Source organism: Panthera onca, chromosome F2 (assembly GCF_046562875.1).
Source record: "Panthera onca isolate mPanOnc1 chromosome F2, mPanOnc1 haplotype 2, whole genome shotgun sequence".
NCBI lineage: Eukaryota > Metazoa > Chordata > Mammalia > Carnivora > Felidae > Panthera > Panthera onca.
The window spans coordinates 73,574,553-73,594,687 of record NC_138356.1 but is presented as its reverse complement, the minus strand read 5'-3'; the positions used below and the strand labels follow the sequence as shown (position 1 = coordinate 73,594,687).

At 45.3% G+C, this 20,135-nt stretch overlaps 1 long non-coding RNA gene across 2 annotated transcripts in view; it reads left to right on the top strand.

Moving 5' to 3' along the window:
* LOC132664537 (uncharacterized) overlaps positions 1 to 20,135 on the top strand; it is an 84,858-nt gene that overhangs the window by 23,951 nt on the left and 40,772 nt on the right. Inside the window, exons 3-4 of one of the 2 annotated variants that reach the window (XR_013553631.2) lie at positions 2,251 to 2,366; positions 18,242 to 18,349. This is a non-coding gene — a long non-coding RNA (uncharacterized LOC132664537). Of the gene's footprint in view, positions 1 to 2,250; positions 2,367 to 9,646; positions 9,737 to 18,241; positions 18,350 to 20,135 lie in introns of both variants that reach the window. The other variant, XR_013553630.2, reaches the window with a different exon arrangement.

The following is a 20,135-nucleotide window of genomic DNA, read 5'->3' as shown; positions in this document are numbered from 1 at the left end:
TCTGTCTAACTCCAAAGCCAACTGCTTTGTCCAGGCTGAGGGCACGAGAAGGCTAAAAACATCCAGAGCAGGGGGTCTGGGACTCTCACAAGGTGAATTAGCGGTCTACCAATGCAATAAGTCTTTAGCCTACTGTAGCTTCGATGGTGACCAGTGGGTCTAGCAGCATTTTAAAAGGTGCAGTAAGTAGGCACTTAGAATGATCTGAATCCCTCTAGCCTTTTGGGATTAAAACTACATCTAGGAAGGTGATGAAGTTTCGGAGGGAGGGTGGGGGTCAGGAACCGATGGCCAAAAAGGAGTTCCTAAGAGGTCTTTAGTGCAAAAGATGATTTATTAGAGCCCGGGGACAGGACCTGTGGGCAGAAAGAGCTGCACTGGGGTGGTGAGGGGTGACTGGTTAAATACTGTGGAGTTGGGGGAGGGAAAGGCAAAAGGGAGATTTCCAAAGAGAAACTTCCTGTGCTAAAGAGAACTCCTGAGATACTGGAGGCCCAGCTATTGTCAAGCTAAGGTGGTTTTTTTCCCCCTAGCAGAGCATTAACATGAAGACAGTAGGGAGTTGCTGGAGAAATGTTCTACTCCACCAGCCTTCAAGCATCTGTCCGGTGGGCTCCAGTTTACAAAGGAATTTAATTTCGTTTACATTTTCTTCTTGTCTTCTTTCCCCGCATCACTGGACGGGAGGGTGATGTTAGGGCTCCAGGAAACTGTGACTATAGGTTTCTGGAGATTGCCTGTTTTGTTTTTGTTTTTGTTTTTGTTTTTGTTTTTTGTAAATCATTAAGTTGCAGACTGATTGAGACTCATCCCGCAGGACTGTGATCTCTATCAGTTAACCACTTGTTTTTCCCTTTCCTTTGTTCTTGGGTAGCCAGGAGAGCCTGAAGAATGTCACAGGTGTCCCACCTGGTGTGGGGGGGGGGGGGTGCGGCGTGTCAGCTTGTGCTTTGTCCTCAGCTTTCATTCATATTTTTAAAAACCTCATATATTGGGGCATCTGGGTGGCCCAGTTGGTTAAGCTTCTGACCCGTGGTCTCAGCTCAGTTCTCGTCGCAGGGTCTTGATCGCAGGATTGTGAGTTCAAGCCCAGTGCTGGGCTCCATGCTGGGTCTGAAGCCTAATTAAAAAATAAAGAAAAACTGAAAAACTAACAGCCTCGTGTATTATGAACAGCTTACTAAGACAATAAATATTTGTATACCAGAATTAACATCCATAAACAGAGTTGCAGTTCAAAAGTAGTCACGTGTTTATTTGCTTATGAATTATCAAATTGCTTTTTGGAAAGCTGGTACTAATTTATTCTCCCATGGACTGTGTGACAATCCAGTTTCCCTGTATTTTCACCAACACTACATTATCTTTTATTTTGCTGTTTTGTTGACCCCAAATATTTTATTATGGTTCTGATTTGCACTTGTTGCTTGAGAGGATTATCATTGTTTTTTTCCCATCTTCACATGTGTTAACCTGTGCATATCTTTTATTCAGAATCTTTTTTGAAGAGTTTATCTATTTGTAAAACCCTCCATTTTGTCTTCTTTTATTTATCTTTTGTAAAACTTCCTTTAAAAAATATTTTTTTGATGTTTATTTTTGAGAGGGAGAGACAAAACATGAGCTAGGAGGGGCAAAGAGAGAGAGGGAGACACAGAATCTGACGTGGGCTCCAGGCTCTGAGCTGTCAGCACAGAGCCCAATGCAGGGCTTGAACTCATGAAATGCGAGTTCATGACCTGAGCTGAAGTTGGACGCGCTTAACCGACTGAGCCACCCAGACGCCCCTGTTTCTTTCTCTTTCTTTCTTTTTTAAAGTTTATTTATGTATCTTAGAGCAAGCAGCGGAGGGGCAGAGAGAGAGAGACGGAGAAAGAGAATCCCAAGCAGGCTCCACACTGTCAGCACAGAGCCGGATGTGTGGCTCGAACCCACAAATCATGAGATCAGGACCTGAGCCGAAATCAAGAACCAGACGCTTAACTGACTGAGCCACCCAGGCACCCCAACACTCTGTTTCTGAAATACAGGATATTTCTAGTGTGCGAGCCCAAAGGAGCATTTATCTCACGCTGGAGAAAGAGGTGGAATCAGTTGCTGCATAAAATAAAGCTCATGGTAGAGCACAGACAGGCTGCTGGTGTGTGGATGTGTGGCCTAAAACTGTGAGCTCAGCGGCCGCAGAGCTGGTTTCTGAATGGCACGTACCTGGAGGCCATCCTGTGTGAAATTCCACTGTTTTCTTCACAGCGCTTCCTTGGGTCTGGAGTCTCTCTGATCTATTCTGCCTTTACCCTGCTGAGGACAGATCACCTTGAGCAAAGTGCAGCAGGACTGGTTCGATAACTCGAGTCTTTAAAAGGAAGGTAAATGGGAACTTCTTGTCTCATTCTCATACTTTACGGATCTATAAAGGCACAAAACCATGGTTGTGTAATTTTGCCGTTAACACAGATAAGTCATGTTTACACTAGACAGTAACAACCGATTGCCATCAGTGCGTCTGAGCTGTTTTCGGAGACCAGTCTGTTCCCATGTTATCATCTAAACGCGACGTCGGGGCAGGGAGAGTTAAATTGGGGAGAACAAAACAGTTTTTGTAGGGTTTTCCGACTACTACAGGGTATCCAGCAGCCACGGCACAATTTCGCTTTTCCCACCAATCTTGACCGTCTCCAGCAGGTGTCTCTTGTGTGCTAACAAAGGCAATCATAAGGTCACATGTGGTCAGCCATGTTTCTTCTGCTTCTGGCTTTGGGCAAAGTCCCCATCTGGGGCTCTCATTTTAACCCCTGAGCCCTAAGGCATAATGAGGTCCACCGTGAACTATCATGAGATCCACCCTGGGACTGGACTGGATGGGGTGAAGGCACATCTTTGTGTTATAGCCATCAGCTCCCAGAGATTGTGCAGTTGGGTTGGAATGCTATAACTTGGCAATAAAAAGGTTACATGGAGCAGAGAAAAGTGTGGGTGCTGGGACACACATGAGGTTGTTAATTTGGTTTATCTTGGGTATGAAGGAAAAGAAGAGAGACAAACCTTGGGGAAGAAATGAAAGTAAAAGAAAACAGTACCCCCCCCAAAACAAAAACAAAAACACACAACAAATGAGAAAACCAAATAGAAAAACAAAAAACTCTTCCTCCAGACCCCGAGTTGTATATAATGGCATTTATATGAAATTATATTTATTTACATGCACATGCATGTAAAATTAGGAAATAGGTGAGATGGACTGGTCTCAGCTGATTTTTAGCAGTACCCGTGCTTTTTGTGACAAAAGCGCGTGTATTGTAGGAATCTTTTGATAAAAACAAAGACAGAATCCATGGTTGTGTGTAGATACGTTGTAGGTGTAGATGAAAGCAAGGAGGTAGGTGTGGAAAGATACAAATGTGTATTAGTCTGCAACAGCTGCTATAACAAAGTACCATATACTAAATGGCTTAAGCAACAGAAATTCACTTTCTCACAATTCTGGAAGCTAGAAGTCCAAGACCAAGGTGTTGGCAGGATTCGTTTCTGCTGAGGTCTCTTTCTTTGCCTTGCAGATGGCTGTCTTCTCATATCTTCACATGGTCTTCCCTTTGTGTGTTTGTCCTAATCTCTTCTTATAAAGACACCAATATTATTGGTTTAGGGCCCACCTGTAGTCCTCATTTTGACTTAATTACCTTTTTAAAGATCCTATCTCCAAATAGAGTCACATTCTGAGATATTGGAACTTAAGACTTCAACATAGGAAATTTTGGGGAGACACATTCCAACCCATACCAACATCCAACTGTTAATATTGGATATTTCAGAAGATAGGATGAGAAGGAACATAGAAGCAGCTGATTAGCTCTGTCTTATGTATTCTTTTACTATTTCTCATGTTTCAACAAACATGTATTCCTTTCCTAGTTTGACAAATATTAAACTGGTTTAATCCATAAAGGGCGTGTATTCGCTTGTAGGACAGCAAAGTTCAGAAGTTGTGCTTCAGGCAGTTTGTTCCAGGGGGTTGTGACATCATCAGGGCAATTCTCTGAACTCTGTCGTTTTCTATATGTTGCTTTGCCCTCCACATGCCACCCTGTACTGTTCATTCTTTAGCTTCTGGAAGCCATGTTTGCTGCAAGGGTTCTGGAACACACAGCTTCAACCTGGCTATCCACAGGAAAGCGGTTCCTTTCCTTTAGTTCCTATGGAAAAGAGAGGCACTTCCTGCCCAGAAGCTTCAACAAATATGTCTTCCTGCCTTGCTAGTTTGAACTGAGTCACATGTTCTACTGCAAACCAACGTTGGTGGCCAAAGGGTCACATGCTGATCGCTTCCGTCTATTGAAGCGCGGCTCCTAGAGCTGAAGGTAGTATCGATCTAGTGTTGCCGAAATTGGAGGGAGGGTAGTTCTCCAGTAGAAAATCTGTGTTCTGTTGGTGTGTGTGGGGGGGGGAGGTGGATGTGGGCAAGCAACCAACCAAAACCTTCTACGACTCACCAGGGTCTCCATGGTGGTCTCTCAAGTTCAGTTCTTGTCTCAACTCTCAGGTCCAGCAACACTTCAGCACAGCCTCTGCATTTCTCACCTCTGAGTGTATTCACTTCACAGTTAACAAAAATGTCCTCTTAGAACGTAGGTTCCTGCAGGGCAGGTGTTTCCACAGCACTGGGAACGGTGACTGGCATTTTAAACGTATTTGTGGGATAGATGAACACACAGGTACTGAGTGTGAGCTGGGTGCTAGACTATTCTAAACACAGAGGATCCAGTGATAAAAACCCTATGTCTCTGTTTTCCTGGAGTTTACACTCCAGTGGAGGGAGCAGTACGCAAATAAATATATCATCAGACTAGCCCTATGTGCTACGAAGAGACGTGAAGTTTGGGTCGGAATAGACTGTGATGGGGAGACAGAAGGGCGCCATTTTATTTTCTTTCCCAGTTGTATATCACTATGATTGACAAATAAAAACTGTATATATTTAGGTTCTACAATATGATGTTTTGATGTACATATACCTTGATTACCACAATCAAGCTAGTTAACAAATCCATCATTTCACATAGGTACTTTTTTTTGTGTGTGTGTGGTGAGAACACTTGAGATCCATTCTAGAAGGTTGCTATTTCAGAGAAGGTGGTCAGAGAAGACCTCTATGATAACAGAGACACCTGAGCGGAAACCTAAGTGACGGAAGGGAGCAAGGCTTCAGGATATTTAGAGGACAAGTTATTTCAGATAGAGCATCTTCAAAGACTGTTCTCTCATTTTATCCAGTAGGACTTTTTAGTTTGCCCATACAACAAAAATTAACTGAGATTATTTTAAGCAACCAAAGAAGAATTTCTCATAAAGTGCAGAGGGGTTACTTAGGACCCAATGGCAGGTATGTGGCAGGGTCAGGAGCAGGTGAATTAAGAGTTAGAACAGCAATTAGGACCCAGAAGGAGCTTTCTCCAAGCACCCATCTACTCCACTAATGCATTAATTAGCTAACCAATTGGTTAAAATCTCTTCCCCATATTCTAGTAACAGTTGGAGGTGGTGGTGGGGTCAAAGCCAGACGGTATACAATCTAAATAAAGAAAATCTGTAGTGTGTCAGATGGTGATAAGTTCTAGGAACAACACAGCAAGGACAGGGGGTAGGAGATATTATACAGCGTTTTAATTTTTAATTGGGGAATAAAGAGATCTCACTGAAAAGTTGATATTTGAGCAAATCTTTTCTTTTAAGTTTATTTATTTTGAAAGAGAGAGAGCACATGTGCGGGGGGGGGGGGCAGAGAGAGGCGGGGGCGGGGGGGGGGGGGGAGAGAGAGAATCCCAAGCAGGATCCTCACTGTCAGCACAGAGCCCAACTTGGGGCTCGATCCCACAAGCCGTGAGATCATGATCCAAGTTGGAATCAAGAGTCTGACATTCAATGGACTGAGCCACCCTGGTGCCCTGATCCTCGAACAAACCTTAAAGGGGTGAATGCCTGGGTTACCAGCCCTCTGGCCCTCTGGAGGAAGAGATTCCAGGCTGAGAGCAGAGGGAACACAAAGGCCCTGAGGCAGCATTTCCAGCAACAGCAGAGAGGCGTGGGGGGAAGGGCAGAGTGAGCCAGAGGGAAGTTAGCTGGAGATTAGATCGGTGATTCTGGGGGAGGCCATGTGGGTTTTTTGAACTGTTTTAGGTCTCGACTCTGAGGTCTGACGCTAGGACACAATTAAGGAGGGACTGAAGGAGTCTGGTTAGAGTCGGGACAGAGTCACCTCCTGCTGTAAAGGAGACTGAGAGGGGCGAGGGCAGAGGCAGGGACGCGTGTTAGGAGGCTCCTAAAATAACCCAGGAGAGACACAACAGTAGCAGAGAGGTGCTGAACCGGAATGGAACTTTTTTTTTTTTCCTCCTGAAGACTTTATTTCTCTTCTGCTTCACCTGCACAGCCAGTCCTGGCTTCTTGACACCTCAAGTTAGACACCTTTCTTCCCAATCAGAGACCCTGAAGTCTCTGTTCTAACGCCCCAGCTCAGGCTGGGTAATGTGCCCCCTCCTAGTCCACTCAGCCCTGGCTGGGGCATGAGGGGATACGGTACAAGCTGTGCGGCTGGGGCCTCCCCATCAGTGATTTGGGGCACCCCCTGGATGACCCCTGCTCTGATCTACACCCCTAAATATATCTATTAATCCCCACAAACTGAACGCCTCTTTCATTCCCTCTTTTTGCCTTTACCTGTCTAGCTTTTTAAGAACTGTACTCGGAGACCCCTCAACCTTCTGTCTTCTTTAGGCTCCCTTCATACTCTTTATAATTGGGTCACATGATCACTCTATTTTTTTTTTTTATTAAACGGTTTTAAAATATTTATTTATTTGTGAGAGAGAGAGAGAGAGAGAGAGAGCTAGTGGTAGAGGCGCAGAGAGACAGGGAGACACAGAATCCGAAGCAGGCTCCAGGCTCGGAGCTGTCAGCACAGAGCCCGATGCAGGACTTGAACCCACGAGCTGCAAGATCATGACCTGAGCTGAAGTCGGACGCTTAACCAACTGAGCCACCCAGGCGCCCCCTCACTCTGTATTTTATTTTATTTTATTTAAAAAAATGTTTTTAATGTTTATTTATTTTTGAGAGAGAGAGAGAGAGAGACAGAGGCAGAGCATGAGAGTGAGCAGGAGAGGTGCAGAGAGAGAGAGAGACACAGAATCTGAAGCAGGCTCCAGGCTCCAAGCTGTCAGCACAGAGCCCAACGTGGGGCTTGAACTCACAGACCGCGAGATCATGACCTGAGCCAAAGTCGGACCCTCAACCGACTGAGCCACCCAGGCGCCCCTCTCACTCTGTATTTTAATTGTCACTCATTATTGAAGTTGGCTCTGTGATGGTAAAACACTGTATCCCCTTCAGTATGATCAGCACCTAACAACGCTAGGCACATATTGCTGGGCTCGATTATTGCTTTCACATTGAGTTAAGTTTAACTTTGATATATTCACAAATTGATTTCTTTGCTCTGATGTCTCTTCCTGCCCTCCTAGCTGGAAATAAGATGTCTCTTAGGTTGCATGTGTCACTTGCACTTTGGCATGTACTGATGCCTAGTACAGTGCTGATCTCTATTTTTCTTGGTTGCGAAGGAGCATGAATTTTGTAGGATTCCTACAGGGAAAAGATCTCCTGGGTAGGAAGGCACCTCTCTGGACCGGCAGGTGGCGCTCTAAGCAAGACAGAGATGTGCAGAACGAGTTTCCTGCTCTTGGCCGTGTGTAGGGAAAGAAGCCTGTTCGTTTTCACAACAGATACCTATTTCCTCCTTCCTGAAGTGTTCCTGTGATGATCGATTAGGATGTGGAAGAATCTGCAAGTTCCATCGTTAAAAGCCGAGGAATTTTTAAATGTGTCTTGTGCACCAGCCGGGAAAGCACAGGTGCTGTTGAGAAGTCTCTTTGGGGTGGAATCAGCCTGGTCTTCTGCAGTGACAATGCCTTCTGAATCCATTAGAGGCAGAAAAACAGCAGACTGCTCTCAGAAAGTGCAAGAATAACCTTTCTTGCTGTCTGCAGTAAATACCTCCCTGACCTACCGTTTTCAGCCACAGCCTGTGAACACCCTCAGGGACACAGCCTGCAATCTCAACCCATGGCTCTGCAGAGAAGGGTGATTGGCAACAGAAAGTATGCTATCTCCACCTGGGCGTAACCTGCTCGTTCTTTGGGAGGTCTGGGTGATCTGCCTGTGACAGCTGTCACCCACTGACATCTCGTAGTAAGTCATTTATCTGTCTAGAAGGAGGGGTACATACATCGATCAGTCCTCACTGCTCCAAGCACATCCATCTCGAGTTACTTCTTCAATTAAGGGGGGATAGAGTTCTTCAGCCGAGAAAATGAAACTCTTACCTCTTTTAGATCTAGCTCAAAAGTCACTTGCCCAATGACACCTTCCCTGAAGCCTCCTCTATAATAGGAATTCACATTTAGTGAACATTTTTAGGTGTTAGGCATTGTGTTAGGTTCTTTCACATACAGTTTTTAATCCTCGCAATACGGTGTGGTCATTATTACCATCATCATTTTCATGGAGGAAACTGAGGCTCGGAGAGACTTAAGGTAACTCGTCTGGGGACCCACAGTGAGGGAATGGTAGAGCTGGGAAGAGGACCCTGTTTGCCCGGTCCCTTATACATGTCAAGTTAATTGCTCCCTTCTTTGTTTCCACAGACCTTGATGTTTACTTCCAGCTTGGGTTTTTTGGCATAGCTCCCTCTTGTGTCCCCTAGGCCTTAGCACAATGGACAGCTCACTACACACGTCCCCTTTAACCTTGCCCAGTTGAATGACAGCCCTCTGCAAAATTAGAAGCCTTTGAGATCTCCTGTGTGGGTTGATTGCCTCCCTTGACAGTCTCTGCAGGGCTGTATCCTGACCCATAATTGGAACCCTCAACACCCTCTTACCCTCTTTTTCTTTTCCAATCCATCCTTCCTCTCTCCAAGCATAAAAGGAATGACTGCATCATTTATTCTTGGCAATGAATCAACTGTTTATACGTCAGCCCAAAATCTGTTTTAGCTGAACGAGATTCTCAAATTCTTTCAGTCGTGAAATGTTAAAAGCTAGATAGGTGCAAGCTGCTGAACGCTAGGTGGTACTGTTCCTCTTCCCTGGGATCCCAGTGACCACACACAGGGTCCCTCTGCTTCCATACTGTGCTGAGTCCTGAGACCCGCCTCTGGTGCCCTGCATAATTTGTTCATTTTGTAAATAAATGCTGCTGTTTCTACTGGGACACAGGAAAATCACTGACACATAAGCATCCCCTCCTGTGCCCTTGCCTGTAATGAATGACCCTATGGCCTTCCCATCCTTTTCATGGGGATCTAGTGTCCATGGGGTTTCTAGTTTCCCTCAGCCTATGCCTTCCTTGCTCTAAAAAATCCTACCACTTTCATGCAGGTAATTTTCCGATTTCAAGAAGGTCGAGGCTGCATTTACTGCTTTTTCTCCCCTTATTGCCTTCTCTATTTTCCTTTCTTCCTGTGAATTTTCTTCATTTTGTCAAAAAGTCCTTCTAATGCCACCTAGTGCATTTCTAGCCTTCTCCCAAGGCCCCCTTTAGTCTTCCAGGGATCTCTTCTCAGTCAGTCTTTAAGTTCTGTTCTTCTCCACAGCACATTCTTGGCCCTCAGTGATCATGCATAAGAAGGACACATAGAAGGTGTAGAGGAGTCTAGAGGAGTCAGATGCTGTTGGAGGAACAGGTAAAGTCTACATGGTGATGATGGTGTTAGAGCTGCACATGGAGGTATGGGTAGACTTAGTTCTTCTGTAACTTTTGTGTTTCTTTTAAAATGCTGCTCTGCCCTTTTCACAGATGAGAATACTGAGGCCCACACAGATTTAAGTTCTGAGTTAAGACTGTGAAGCTAGGAAGTAGCAGAACTACTGATTAAGTGACTTAAGTGGGTTCTTCCATCATCCATCCACCCATCATCCATCTATTCATCCACCCATTCATCCTCCCTCCATCCATCCATCTGTCCACCCACCCATTATCCATCCATCTATCCAACCATCCATCCATCCACCTACCCATCATCCATTCATCCATCTATCCATCTATCCATCCATCCACCCATCCATCTATCCACCCACCCATCATTCATTCGTTAGAGGATTTAAGTCCTGCTTAAGATTGCATAATTAATAAGTAGCAACCCTTCCACTCTTATAACTTTAGTGAGTTGTTTTCACCATTCAGTCATCCATCCATCATTCATTACATTCATTCATTCATTTCTGCATTCAACACTATTATGTGTTGAATAATAATACGCACTAGACATATGACAGTGAGCAAAAAACTAAGTCCCAGGGGGCTTACAATTCGGTGACAGGAGGGGGGGGAAGCAGACAACAAACAACAACAACCAATACATAGTATGTCAGAGATGATGATGTCACACTCTGATGTGTGTGTGCGCACATGTGTGTGCTCCGTTCATGTGTGTGTCATCTTGGCAGGTGTCAAGGAGGTTAGGGTGGGAAGGACAAACATGTGCCCCAACAATTGTGATATCGACCTTTTCCTTATTAGTCGCTGTATGCTGGGAGGAAGGAGTGAGAGAGGAGTCGGCCAATGTAGGCCTCCGGAGGCAGGAAGTTGTTCACCATAAACTGCTCTTAGAGAAGAACCTGGGAATCATTTATTTTTATTAATTTTTTTTAAAAGCAGGCTCCATGCCCATTATGGAGCTTGAACACATGACCCCGAGATCAAGAGTCACATGCTCTATCGGTGGAGCCCGTCAGGGACCCCTGGGAATCACTTCTTGACAACAGTCTCTAGGGGTGCCTTGGTGTCAGTTAAGCATCTGACTCCTGATTTCGGCTCAGGTCAGGATCTCACGGTTCATGGGATTAAGTCCCACATCTTTGGGATTCTCTCTCTCCCTTCTCTCTTCTCTCTCTGCCCCTCCTCTGCTCTCTCAAAATAAATAAGTAAAAAATGTTTTCCTGATGTGGGTGTGCTTTCATCCTCCCCCCGCCCCCTTTTACTTCAAAATAAAGCGGGAAAAAAGTCTGAGAGTTAAGGTTTCTGTCAGTGGTTCGCACTAAGATTTCAGCATGCCTTGCGGAGGACATTCCTTCACAGATGGCCACATTACAGAGTGAGGGAAGGGGGGCATTGCCGGCAAAGGAAGCAAATACTTGGGGGGAAAGTTGGTGCAGATAGAAGAAGAAAGGCAAAGGCATCAGAGTGGTAAGAAGAAAAAGCAGTCATGTTGGGGCCATGAAAGTGGGCAGACCTTGATGGCATTCTAAGGCAATGAGGGATCATTGGTTGTTTGAAAATTGGGTGCCTCCCTGCTTTACAGATGGACAATCTGACCCAGAAAGCTGGCTTCCAAGCCACTCACTTGACTACTTCTGCTCTTTGGTCCCCAGGATTAGACAAAGGAGAGAGAAGGGTGGGGGAAAGAGGCCCAGATTTCCAGGGAGAGACATAAGGTCACCTGGTAGATGCAGTGCATTACTGGGGCAATCTCTGACACCCCACACTTGGATCCTGAATACCTAACGTAGAATCAGCCCAAACATGCAAAACCCTCTGTTTTCCTCTCAGAACACAGGGTGTGGTCACCTGCCATCACTGACGTCAAGCCCCTACCTTGCCATCCATGCGGTCCAGATTCCTCAAAATTTCTGCTAGTTTCTAGAGACTTGTACTCTGTCTGGTCACGGCTGCCCCTGAGGTTTGGCTTCTGGAAGACTCTTGTCTCTAAATTAGTCTCACCTTCTGGGTTGGTTCTTTACTCTCTGCCCTCACTGACTCTTCTCCACAAACATGTGTTCCAGTCACACTGGTCCCGCGTGTGACTCTGGAGGAGGGGTTGTCCCCGTTACTACTGCCATGTCACAAACCGCCTGGAACTTAATGATGTGAAACAGCAGTAATTTTATTATGGTCATTGTTTTTTAAAAAAATCAGGAATGCGGGCAGTGCCCTGTGGAGAGGGTGTCTCTACTCCCCAATACGTGAGGCCTCAACTGGGGGTGACAATTTCAGTGGAGTGGAGTAGGGTCGGGGGGTTCCCTGAATCATCTGCGTGTGACTCAAAGGCTGTGCCCAGCTAGGACTGTCCACTGGGGCGCTTACCCACGGCCTCTTCACGTGGCTAATGCTTCTCACAACAAGGCTGGATTCCAAGAGGGGGGATCTCTAGAGCAACCATTTGAGACAAGAAACGTCAGAAAATGTAAGATCGATCTTGTGTGATCCAGCCTCTGCTTGGAGCGCCCATAAGCCTGCACTTACTCAAGGATGGGGAACATAGACCCCTACCTCTCAATGGGAGATATGTTAAAGAACTCATGGCCATTTTTGTAACCACCAAAAGAAGGCTATAGTGCAGTGAGGCAATGATAGAAAATTTAATTTTATTCACCCTTAGAAGTCTTTAGCCTTCTCTGTTCCTAGGGGTTTCTCCCTGGGCACGTTTCGCCATAGGCTCCTTCCTGCCTCATTGCTGTTCCCGTTACCCACAAATTCCTATTTATTTTTATTCATGCGTCTGTGAGTTCATTCCTGCATTCAACAAATGTTGACTGAGTGCCTCATATGTGCCAGGCTCCATTTCAAATGCTTAGAATTCATCAGTGAACAAAAGGTGCCATAGGTATTTTTCTTTGAGAGGTTGCATTCCAGGCAGAGGGAAACAAAATATAAACATAATAAGTAAATTTCACAAAACGTTAGGTGGTAGTGCTACAGAAAAAGAAAGTGTGGAACATGGTGAGGGAATATGGCACTTGAGGGGGGCGAGTGCCGTTTCAGATAGGCGGCCATGGTAGGCCTCGCCAAGAAGGTGGCATTGTAGTGCAGACATGTGGGGGTGAGGAAGTGAGCCAGTGACCTATGTGGGTGGAAATAATCCAGATAGGGGCAATAGATAGTACAGAGGTCCTGAGGCGGGAATAGGTCTGGAATATCTAGAGAAGGGCAAGGATGCTATAGTAGCGGGAATAGAGAGAGCGAACAAGGTCAAGGGAGTGACAGAGCCCAGATCAGGAAAGGTCTTGCAGGAGGCTAGAGTAAGGACTTTGTAAGAATTCTAAAATTGGGATCCATAGGAGGACTTTGAGCAGAGCAGAGATTTAATCTGACTTAATGTGTAAAAAGGGCCCCTCTGCTTCCTGTGTCCAGAATAGACCATCGGAAAACAAATGCAGCAGAAGGAAGATGAGTTAGGAGATTATTAAAGCCATTCAGGTGTGAGGAGATGGCGGTGCATGTATTTTGGAGGTAGAGCTGGTAGGATTTCCTGACATCGGAGAGTAAAAGAAAGGAGTCACGGGGAGCTTTAGTGGTTTTGGTCTGAGAAATCACAGTGACGGGGTTCCCATGGATTGAGATAAAGAGGGCTGTGTACGAAAGCACATTTTTTTGTTGGGGGGGATTGAAAAGATGAGGAATTAAGTTTTAGACATGTTAGTTTGGGAAGTCTTGTACAAATCGGTGGAGTTGTGAAGTTGAAAATATGAGTCTAGCGTTCAGAAGACAGGCTTGGGCTGGACAGAAGAACTTGTGAGCTGTTGGTGTATAGTTGGTATTTGAAGCCACAAGATGGGATCGGGATCACATGGGAGTGAGTGGAGACAGAAAAGAGAAGGAAATCAAGGGCCAAGCGCAAGGACACTTCAGGAAGAACATGTAGGAAGCAAGGAGCAGAGACAACTGAGCAAAAATGATCACCCCTTTAGATAGAAACACAAAAGGGTGTGTGGCGTCCTGGAAGCCAAATGAAGAAAGAGGTGTCAAAGTCAAGGAGGAGGAGGTAACCAATGGTGTCAGCCGATGCTGACGGGTCCAGTAAAAAGGCCGAGAACTGACCAGTGGATTAACAACGTGAGTATCTTTGTGCAGCCATGAAAAGAACACTTTCGTTGAGGGTACCAGGAGCTGAAATCTTGATTGGAATGGATTTAAGGAGAGGAAATGGAGGCAGCAAATAGAGTGAACACTTTAAAGGAGGTTTGCTGTAAAAGGAAGCAAGGACATAGAGCACTAGCTGTTGGAGATAAATGGTCTAGAGAAGAGAGAAGTTTCATTAAATAAAGGTGGGAGAGATGTTGTCGAGAGGGATGCGGTCCAGAGCACAAGAGGAAGACTTTGCCTTGGATAGGATTGTGGGAAGCCCATCCATAGTCACCGCCTAGAGGGAAATGCAGATGTGTAAGAGGGTGTGGGGTTTCTCATCTGATTACTTCCATTTTCAACACAGAAAACAAGCTTATCCACTGAAAATGAGCTTAGGAGAGGCAATGACAAAGATTTGGTGAGAGAGGAGTTTTACAATAGTGATCTAGGAGTGTGGAGGAGTGAGTAGAGCAGGGAAGGTTGAGATGATTGCTGAGCAGTGTTAAGGCCCCTTTTGAGTTCCTGGTGTTAGACTGATTGATTGATTGATTGATTGATTGACTGATTTTTCCTGGTCATAGATTTAAATCGACATCAGTCGATTTAACAATTTAACAGTGGTTGGGTGTTTTCTCCCCAGGCATGTTCAGTTGCACAAGGGCAAGCATGAATGGATTGGTTGATTTTTGTGGTTTTTCTAGCAAGTGAAGTGAGGGGTGGTTCAGAGAGGTGAAGGAACCACAGGTCTATGCTAACTGACTGTAGCATTGAAACTGGTTGGGAGGACAGAATTTTTTTTTAATGTATTTTTTTTTAATTTTATTTGAGAGGGGGAGTAGGGAAAGAGGCAAAGGGAGAGAGAATCTTTTTTCTTTTTTAAAGTGCATATTTGTTTTTGAGGGAGACAGAGAGAGAGAGAGAGTGCTACTGGGGGAGGGGCAGAGAGTGAGGGAGACAGAGGATCTGAAGCAGGCTCTGTGCTGACAGCAGAGAGCCCCATATGGGGGCTTGAACTCACAAGCCATGAGATCATGACCTGAGCCAAAGTCGGATGCTTAACCGACTGAGCCACCCCGGAGCCTGAGAGAGAGAAAATCTTAAGCAGGCTTTGCACTCGGCAGGGAGCCAGACTTGGGGCTCGATCCCACAACCCTGGGACCATGACCTGAGCCAAAATCAAGAGTCAGATGGGTGCCCCTGGAGGAGGACAGAATGTTAAGGGCTGAAAGTCAATGGGAGGGTCAGTGGAGTGGACACTGTGGAGGGGGAGGGGGAGGGATTGGATGAGTGAGTGGAACTTACAAGGTGGCAGTCGGAGGGTGGGGGCATGAACTAATCGGAGTTGTTCATTATGGGTGATGACGAGGTTGAGGATGAGCTCCTAGGCTTGAGTAATGAAGATGGGATGGGATCATTGGAGGAGAGACTTTCACGAAACTAAGAAACCAGTATGTTGGGGGGGGGGGGGGATCATCTAGATACACCCTGAAGGCGCCAAGGGTTGAGTTCTCCTGTCCTGTAGGCACATCTCTTAGCACCATTTATCCTATAACAAATGTTCTAGGCATATACTTCTTATCTTATTTGCCTGCTTATCTAGGGATGGGATATGCGTTTGTGGAGTTGAAGGACTACGTGGTGGTTGGTTTCACCAGTGCCTGCCTTTCCTGACTCTGCTCACATGTGATCACCGAGGCTCTCCAGCACAGGGTCCACTCTGCTTGCTGCAGCCAACTCCTCACCACGCCTCTGCTCTGGGTTCCAACCCATTGAGAAGAGATGAGGAGTCAAACGGTGGTCTCACCACTAGCTTTAATCACGCAGGACAAATAATTCCCTAGCAAAGGATGAGACGTTGTGTCTTTGTGTGCCAACTATTCTGGGTTGTGTCTCAGGGTATTTCTGGATGAGAACAACGTTGAAGTGTGTAGACTGAGAACAACCAAAAGCCTGAATTGATCAGAAGGAGTAAGAAAGAATTCTTTCTGCCAGACAGTCTTTGAGCTGGGATATTGGTCATTTCTTGCCTTCAGATTCAGACTCGGATTGGAACTTATACCATTGGGTTTCCTGATCCTCGTGCCTTCGGACTCAGACTGAAACTGTACAACTGGTATCCTGTATTTCCCCTTGCTGACTGCAGCCTCTATAATCTCAGCCTCTATAACATGTGAATCAATTCTTTCAAATAAACCTCTCTCTTCCTCTGCCTCCCACCTTCCTCCAAATCGAAAAGTAAGGACCTGCCCATGGATTGGATCTGTACCCTTATCCATCCAGGTGTGTGGAGACTTGTTAATCTTGTCTCACAACCCATTCTCAGACAGAAAAAACAACAAAGAGGATGGAAGAAAAAGTTAGAAAATAGATCTTTCTGGTCTAAAACATATCATACTCTTTCTAATCTCCCAACCTCCTGTGGAGGGAGAGATTGACCAGATCAGATGAATTTTCTCCAACATTTCTGGAGTTGGGGGCAAAAGCGAAATTCTCCTTGTCAGCGAATGGACCTAAGTAGGAAAGTAGGCTGAGAGGTAGTTAATGTCTTCCTGCCTGAGGATAGAGGACATTGACAACTCTATGTTCAGATGGGGTATGGATTGATTCTGGGGCCCTACTTGGTGCCTACCGCATTTCACATGCATGTCAATTGTGTTGTCACAGCACCCCTTTCCCCAGCCAATCACAAACACGTTTCTGTCCCAGAGTTCTGACTCCATGATAGATACTCACGGTCCAAGGGGACAAGGCTGTCATGGGCCAATGCACACGGGGCTGTGGAGAGAGGCCCACTCTGCCTGCATAGGGCCAAGTGATCGAGTCACTGCAACATTTTCGTACTTCAAAGATGATTACGTGTATGTTGTCTCACTTGATCCCTATGCCAGCATGGTGAGAAACTGACATGCATTATCCTGTCTGTCAAAATAATAATATTCATGATGACAATTATCAAGAGGTAGAGGAAGGAAGGCAGAAAGGGAAAGAATGTTGAGATATAAAATTCCTGCACAATAACTGTATCACACCGGCATCGTAAATGTATTTCTTGAGATACAATGCCTCTCCACAAACTATTCTGTTGCTTTGTATTTCATATAATATCTCATGCTTATAAGAAGAGGTTTTGTGACTTTTTTAGGAGTATTGAAGAAAAGCTAATCTTCACAAAATAGTGAGTCAGTGAAATGGTAAACATAAAAAATATGGAATTAGCTCCAAGGTCTGTGAAGCTTTTTGCAAGAAGCTGATCTAATGAGCCAAAATGACCTTCTTAGTTTTCTGTCATTTTCCCCAAGATGCTAATGTTTTAGATCTATGTGTAAATGTTACATGGGCTCTATCATTAGGTAGATATTTGCTCCTGGATGATAAAAAGGTACATTTTTCTCCCGAATTTAATTTGATTCTATTGCAACCATGGGCAGTGAGGAACAGCCCTTGGAGATGGGTGTTGCCAAGTGTTCTTATGAATGTGACATCTTGTTATATGGGGGAAAATTGCCAACAGTCTTAAAAGTAATAGACACAGAATGGAAAATATTAAAGGCCATTTCTCAGACTATAGTATTTGCTAGTAAAACTCACAAACTCTTAGAGCTTAGAAAGTTCCATACTCCGTTCTCTGGTTTGCTCCAGCAGCTTTCCAGACCTCTTTCAAATGTTGAACTCACTCTGGGGCGCCTGGGTGGCTCAGTCGGTTAGGCATCCGACTTCAGCTCAGGTCATGATCTCGCTCGCGGTCCATGAGTTTGAGCCCCGCGTCTGGCTCTGTGCTGACAGCTCAGAACCTGGAGCCTGTTTCAGATTCTGGGTCTCCCTCTCTCTCTGACCCTCCCCCATTCACGCTGTCTCTCCCTGTCTCAAAAATAAATAAACGTTAAAAAAAAAAACAACGTTGAACTCACAAACATAAATATCCCAGCACAAAAGTATAGAAGTTTTTCGTCTGCCATTCTGCATGCCTAGGATGATGTGTCCATCCTGAATTATCACCTGCAAATGGTCCAGCGTTCAATACAAAGGTATAATGGGGCAGTAACTCCATGTTTTCTCTTTGCTTCTCTGTGTCAGCCATCAACTTTGCAAAAGTCCGTCGTCAGCCCTCGTTCTCTCTTCTCCCTTAATGTGTTTGAAGCAGCGCCATGTGTTTGGCCTGAACGGTTTCATTTTCTTCTTGGGCACGCAGGAAGACCATATCTCCAAGTTTCCCTTGCAATTACATTAAGACTCTGTGCCCAAGTTCCGCAAGTCAGAATGTATGCAGAAGCGTTGTATGCTATGTCTGGCTGTATACGCTTCCTGCTCATGGGATCCTTTACACACTCCTTCTCTTTTGTGGCAGTTCTGAAGACCAGTTGTTGAAGATGGTCATGCCACAAGGTGCGTGAAGCCTGGATACATAAATGACTGTGTGGATCAGGACTCCCTGTCTACCATATTGGACTACAAGGTGAGCCAGGGAAAGTGGTTATTGTGTTAATCTGCTGGCTTGTTTCTTGTTGCAGTGGTTAGCCAATCCTAATTAATTTAATATTGCACCCCTCTCGTTGGTATTGTACTACATATTTGGACTAACAAATTCATAGGGACCCATTTACTCTGGGTAACAGCCTTCTGATTTTAAATGTTTATGTATTTATTTTTGAGAGAGAGAGAGAGAGAGACACAGAATTCGAAGCAGGCTCCAGGCTCCGAGCTGTCAGCACAGAGCCTGACATGGGGCTCAAACCCACAAACCGTGAGACGGTGACCTGAGCCAAAGTCAGACCCTTAACCGACTGAGCCACCCAGGGGTCCCAAGCCTTCTAATTTTAAACATATGAAAAATCTGACCAAACCTAATAGCTATTCGAGTCATCTGGGTCAAAGATGGGAGCTTGGCATGTCGCCTCACCAATAGAGTACCAGCATCTGAGTTCTCTTTCTTGGAAATAATCTGGGGCATAGGTGCTCAACCATTAAAGACCTTCAGAAACAGTAAGTGGAAAACTGTGGAAGGTAGGTCACCAGTGATAAAAGAACCTACAGCAGAAACTATTTTTATCTTTGCTGTTTGCTTTTCCCTTGTGACAAGTATTTTCCTAATTGAAAGACTGCCTCTTCTTTTATCGAAGTGACAGGTGGTTAGGATTGTTACATTTTCTTTTGGCAAACCTCATAGAGAAGATGCAAATCCTCATGATTTGGAGCCGGGGATTGCACTAAATATAAAGATACGGTCGTAAGCCTTAGCAGCCACAAATAGATACAACCTCCTACCACCGCCCTTCCCTAATCCTTCACCTGTGATTCAGTAATACCCAATTACTTGGAGTTTCCCCAAGAACTCCGTAGGCTCATGCCTCAGCATCTTGGTTCATTATGTTCTTTCCACCTTCCTGATTCAGGGGGTGCCTACTTGTCCTTCAGCCCTCGGATTGGGCAGTATCCCCTTCAGGGAGCCTCCTCTGACCTCCAAGCCAACAAAACCTTTGTACGTTTTTCCTTTTGTGCTCTCATGGCATCTGTAGTTAACTACTATTGTAAAAGTTATCAGTCCTCATGATAAATAATCGTCTTTCCAGGAGGCTAGAAACTAGCCCTGGGGTACAGGGTTCCTGTTTTATTTATCGCTGCATTCCTAGGACTGGCAAATGTCTGGCTTATTGAAAGTGCTCAGTAAATTCTTACTGAATCGAGTTGAGCTGACCAGGTAACAGAAGTCCCAGAAACAGAACAATTTTAAACGTGGTGTGTGATCTGTGGACAGGGGAACCTACGGCATGGGGCAATCGGAAGAACACGACACAGAGGTGTAGCTGCGAGGTCTCTATTATGTAAAGAGGGGCTCATCTTGATCCCAAACTACAGCCATGCTGTGATGAGATGTAACTGCCATGTCTAAAGATCTCTGGAACATGCCCACGAGCATTGTAAAGTCAGCATGGACTAGGAGCCTCTTGGGGAAGATACTCTGAGCAAAGACAGGGTTTGGACAAAGGATTTTGTCTGGAATACAGTGGTTTATACAGGAGTGCAAGGTCATTTTGAAAAGTGCCCATGTCTGCCACTGAGCTTGTTCATGACCTACCTACCACGCTCTTGCCTGATCCTAAGAAGAGGGGACTGAGGATAAAACCTGAAAGAACTGTTCCAGCAAAGCACCATACAATGTGGAGTCCCTAAGGTAGTGCTGTTTGTAGGCTGCTGTGGTGGAGAGTTGCGTGGGGACTGGGAATTTTCCCGGTCCCGAGTTA